Source organism: Trachymyrmex cornetzi, unplaced genomic scaffold (genome assembly GCF_001594075.2).
Source record: "Trachymyrmex cornetzi isolate Tcor2-1 unplaced genomic scaffold, Tcor1.1 scaffold88, whole genome shotgun sequence".
NCBI lineage: Eukaryota > Metazoa > Arthropoda > Insecta > Hymenoptera > Formicidae > Trachymyrmex > Trachymyrmex cornetzi.
The window spans coordinates 133,823-139,822 of record NW_017300223.1 but is presented as its reverse complement, the minus strand read 5'-3'; positions in this window follow the sequence as shown (position 1 = coordinate 139,822).

The window sequence follows — 6,000 nt, the reverse complement described above, 5'->3', positions numbered from 1 at the left end:
TCTCCAAACCAGCCGGCTGCCCTCTTAATAAGATCAAGTGAGACTCCTTTATTATATACAGCCGCGAGGGAGGTGGAAGCGTGGCGGGTGCTGTGAGCCGAAAAAAAGTCACTTCGCACTCCACAGTCCTCCAGCCCTCCGCGGATCCATTCGGCTTACCGATTGGGGTCCTACTGCTCTATGCGGCTTTGCATATGAAATGAGGAGAGTATCGCAATCCGGTGGGCGTAAGTCCCCAGTGCGCTGGAGGTAATGGTCCAAAATATTGATGATACATAGCTCTGGGCGATCCAAGAAGCACGAGTAGGTGAGTAATGGCTGGGCCCGACCCGGAGCAGATGTTTTCAAGCGATCCGGGATCTTAATAATCACCTTGTTTTCGTTTTCTCGGAAGATCTGCGATATCTTTATAGCTGCGAGAGTTTGCACCCGCTGACCCGAGCCGAGAGCTAGAAGAAGGACTAGTTTCCTTGTGATAACCTCCAATGATAATGACTCATAGGGAAAGAGTGTCGCCAGCTTACAGATGACCGGGGCTGGATCCCAGATATATTCGTAACGTGGTCTTTGTGGTTTAATACTTTGTGGTTTTGATACTCACTCCTTTACTCAGGCGCCGAACTAAGGGATGATTGCCGATCGCTTTATTTGAGATGAGCGAAATTGCAGATCGAGTGGTATTAAATGATGAGTATGGGCCAATGTTTCTCGCTTCTTGAGATAAAAAATCGAGAACTTTGTTCACTTCTGGAAAGAAGGACGCCGTCTGATGTCTTTGGCAGAATTCCCACCAGGATTTGAGCGGGCGAGTGTATTGTTTGATCGTGGCTGGAGCCAGGGAGGCGATCATGATCTCTACCGCTGATGGTGGAACGAATTGGAACAAGAATGCTTGCCTGATAATTTCTCTGCTACCAGGGAAAGATTTCTCCACTCTGGATGGTAAGGCCTGCAAGGAGAAGATAAAAGGGATTGAGAAGGTGCGAACCACAAAAGATCCGAGATTAGAAGACGATGAAACATGGGAAACCAAGGTTGTGATGGCCACCAGGGGACCACCAAAACCCCTGTGGCTTCGTCGTCATATATTTTGTGCAAGACTCTAGGGAGTAAAATGATTGGCGGAAAAGCATAAAAATACCGAAAACGCCAGTTTAAGGTAAAGGCGTCGATTGCCCAGGATCCTGGGTCAGGAATCCAAGAAATATAGGCCTCACCTTGGCATTAATTAGCGATGCAAAGAGATCTACGTCGAAGGGGCCGAACCTATTGTTAATCCTATTAAACGCCCGAATGGATAAGGACCATTCCGTATCAGTATTTGAGATGCGTGATTCGCTATCTGCAATTATATTATCTACTGATGCGATATAAGACGCGAAAAGGTATATGTTTCTCGTCTCACACCATCTCCAAATGTCCCTTGCCACATTTGCTAAGAGTGGGTGTTGTACCGAACCAAATTTGTTTACATACGCGATGGCCGTGGTGTTATCTATTCTGAGGAGAATGTTAGAGCCCTCACGATTCTCAGCAAAGCACCTTAGCGCATAGAATGCTGCTTTTAATTCTAGTACATTGATATGAAGCCCTGTGTCCTCCTCTAACCACCAGCCGTGCGTGCGTCGGTCGCCACAGGCCGCTCCCCAACCTGTCAACGACGTGTCTGAAAAGATCTCACAAGCAAAAGGCTCCGATCGGATGGGATTGAACTGATTTTTGTCAGAAAATATCTTAATCCACCAGTCAAAGTCATCCTGCAAAAAAGTCGGGATTATCATCTGTTTAGAATAGTCGCCCGAAGCGGAGATCAGGGCCAGAAGTTTTTCTCTCTCAAATCTTTTAGTGTAAAGAGAACTATATTGCACTGCTAGAAAAACTGATACCAAGGAACCGATCATGCTCGCAAAATCCTCTATAGAGCAATGTGATTTTTGCGAGAGTTTATTAATTACAGAAAGAAGATTTCTTCTTCTATCAGGCGGAAGAGATGGATTGCTGCTCCGAGTCAAATATAAATCCTAAGTATTTACATCTCGATGACGGCGTAAGTTGTGATTTGGTATAGTTAATCAAAAAACCAAGGGATAAAAGTAATGCTATAGAAGCACGGACATTTCTATTACACTCTTCCTCGGATGCGCCTAATAACAAGAAATCATCCAAATAAACTATTGATTGGAAGCCCTTCGCGCGCAGCGCCCTGAATACCGGGCGCAAAATCTTCGTAAAAATGTAAGGTGCCACCGATAGGCCGAAAGGAAGGGATGTGAACTCGTACACTTGGCCCCTCCACTGGAATCTTAGAAATCTCCGATAAGAGTGATGGATGGGTACCAACATATAAGCGTCCTCGAGGTCAACGGAAGCCATTTTGAAATTCGGGAGCATAAACCGAATTACTGTACGCCAATCCTCAAGTTTGAAGTGTGGAGGGGTTATGTACAAGTTTAGATCACTGAGATTTAATATAAAACGCATTCCACCCGAGGATTTCTTAATCAAGAAAAAGGAGGAGAGAAATTGATCTTCGGACGGAGCGACTTCGGTCAAGGCGCCTTTTTGAAGAAGGCGTACGATCTCTGCATCGCAATACGCTGAGTCTGCCGCAGAAAAGGCGGGCTCCCTTAATAAAGGCCGCGGCGGAGGTAATGAGGTGAAGGGTATCTTGAAACCCTCTACCGCCTGCAAGATTACTGTGTCCGAGGTCGACTCTCTCCATTTGTCTATGAATAAAGCTAAATGGCCGGCCGAGCTTACATGTGCTAACGGTGGGCTCGAGATCTGGATTGCGATCTCGTTCTGCGCCTCATCTGCGGAGAGCCCCCCCTCGGTTGATAAGATGATAAGGTCCGGCGAGGAGGGGTTTTTACGTTTTTGGAGCAGACTGCGCGATGCGGAAAGGTTGATTTTTCTGTTGTTTCTGTTGTTGGCCTGTTGAGGGTTGCATCCTTTGAGTCGACTGCTGCTTCTTTTTCGCCATTCTATTGGCTACTTTCTCGATCGTCTGAGCGGCATTTATTTCCTCTGTGAAGTTGTTCCCAAACAACAGCTCGTCCAACGCCGCTGAGTCGGATGCTGCCTTCCCCAAAAAGTTCAGAGAAGGAACGATAAATGCCCGTCTGGTCTTAGACAAACCAAAATGATGATCAGCAAGTAAGCGAATGCCTTCCGCGATCTTGGAAATGGCTGCTCTTCTCTCTGATGATGTTTGGAGAAGCTCAAGGTTAGAGAGCTCCGAGAAACCCGACGCTAAGGCGTTTAACGAGGCGCCCACTTCCAGCTGAGACTGGCTTTGATGTTTGTCACGTGTGATCACTGTCGCACTGAGGTTAGGTAGAACCTCTTTGTTTATTTTTGGCGGGGCGAGGAAAGAAATCTCACCACCGGGATTGTATTTTACGAGTAAGACCTTTTTAAGGTCCTCGCTCAGGCCTGTACGTACCACCGACTTGGCCGCCTCTAAGACAACTGGAAGCCACGAGGATGTCATGTGCGACTGCGATTGAGCCCCAAATAGATTCTTAATGAAATCATCCGGATGCGGCGATTCGCCACTAACAGAGGGACACTCTAGGATTTCCATAACCTCAGGCTCGGTAAGAGTAAGATTACTCACCTCATCGGCGTTAGGAGATGCTTCTGAAAAAAAAATGAAATCATTGCCAGGGAGAAACAGTCGGATATGTTCTCTCTTTGCCGCGTAAGAACAAGCGGGTCGACAAGGGAACACACCTGGTACGCTGCCCCGATCCTGTTGGATCGTCTGTTCTCCTGCATGATTCAAATAAGATTCCTCGGCAGGTGCACCTGTCGGGGACGGGGGGCTCTCGGAAGGAACGAGCCCCACTGACGATTCGAACTGATCCACAATTTCTGATGGAGGGGCCTTACGCCTCCTCAAGAAGTCGAAAAACTCGGAGAGAGTGTGTAGCAAATTCTCACGAGATGGCGAATGGTACCTTTGTGTTCTCTTTGATCTCCTGTGTGGACTTGCCGAACGGCCGGATCTGGACCAAGATCTGCTGCCATGCGAGCTTCTGCAAGGCTTGTGCCTTTTTGGCTCCCTTACAGGGCTCGGAGATCGATTCTCTCCGTATCTATGCATGCCAATACCAAATCAGGCTGAAGAAAAACACAATTTCACGAAACTGAATATAGACTCTGCTGTTCCACGACAACAGAAAACATAATGGCGTAGGTAGGACGCGAGTGGCGGCACCGGCGAAACGAGCGCTGCCGGCGTAGCGGGGAGAGTGCCACCTTTTCGCTTTGGGGTGTTCTATGAACTCTGTTGGTAACGCGAGCACGAAGACGTGACTGCATAATGTCCATCCGGACGAGACATCGGCATAATTTATAATAATGATAGTTATAAAACAATAGTCAAAATAATCTTTATTTCTTTGTAAAAATAAATGAATTTTATTCACTTACAGGCTATTCGTAATTTGATCCAAAAAGGCTATTCGTAATTTGATCCAAAAAGGACCTTAAGTGGATTGCTATTCAAATCAGTGGTGCACATTTGGCTCCCCGGCAACACGGAATCCAGCCCCACCACTTGTACCCCCACCAAGCAGTCACCTACCGGCATCGAGTCGGCCGTCTTCGCCGCGAGAGCGGCCGCTCTCTCTCGCTGTCTCGCTTTCTCTAGTACCGTAGTCGCTTGTTATAAGCGACCGAAAACCGAAAATGAATTTTCTCGGCCGCTCGGCGTATTCCTGTACAGGGTATCCCGATCTTTTTTGCCAATCACTTTTGTCCGTTCATAGAGCGGATTAAACTGAGTCCAAAAGTCCTCTACCATTTTGCAATTTTCGTAATAGTTAACAAGAATTAATTACTAAAAATTGCAAAATATTGGTCTTGAATAATTTTTTACTCAAATACTATCAACTTTACAGAAAAACTGCAAAAGAAAAAAATTATTTATTTCCTTCTCCTAAAATTCTGAGAATTTTTTCAGAATCTTTTTAGAATTTTTTACTACCGTATTTTCTCATGTTAATAAAAATAAGAAAATGCATTATTAAAAAGTCGATAAAAAATTCTGAAAAAATTCTCAAAACTTTATGAGAAAAAAATAAATATTTTTTTTCTCTTGCAGTTTTTCTGTAAAGTTGATAGTATTTAAGTAAAAAATTATTCAAGACTAATATTTTGCAATTTTTAGTAATTAATATCTTGTTAACTATTGCGAAAATTGCAAAATGGTAGAGGACTTTTCGACTCAATTTAATCTGCTCTATCAACACAAAAGTGATTGGCAAAAAAGGTCGGGATACCCTGTACAGGAATACGCCGAGCGGCCGAGAAAATACATTTTCGGTTTTCGGTCGATTATAACAAGCGACTACGATACTAGAGGAAGCGAGACAGCGAGAGAGAGTGGCCGTCCTTTTCGCTCTAATACTCGCTTGTAGAGCGAGAAGGACGGGCGTTGTCTCTCGCTGTCTCGCTCGCTCTCGCGGCGAAGACGGCCGACTCGATGCCGGTAGGTGTCTGCTTGGTGGGGTACAAGTGGTGGGGCTGGATTCCGTGTTGCCAGGGAGCCAAATGTGCATCACTGATTCAAATGCCTATTCTTAATTTCTAATTTTCAGTTATTATACTTTTATATATATATATACTTTATATATATACGAGGTGTGATCAAAAAGAAACGAGAATTTTTGAATTGCGCGCATTGTAGTGTATCGATTTGGTTAAATGTTTTTTTTTTTCAAGTTGTTAGTACTGTCAGTGAAGTACGCACCAAGTTTCAGACTGGTGCGATCCTCAGTTTGTTTTCGGTGAGCCATTAAGTAAGACGCTCTTGAGAGTATTCTGCGATCTTGATATGTGGCGACATGTCGGAACAAGAAATTTATTAAAAATTTTGTGTTAAAAACTAATGGCCCAGAATTACTCCAACGCATTACTCCAACTGGTGACGAAACGTGGATGTATGGCTATGACGTCGAAGCAAAGGCTCAATCATCACAATGGAAGTGTTCT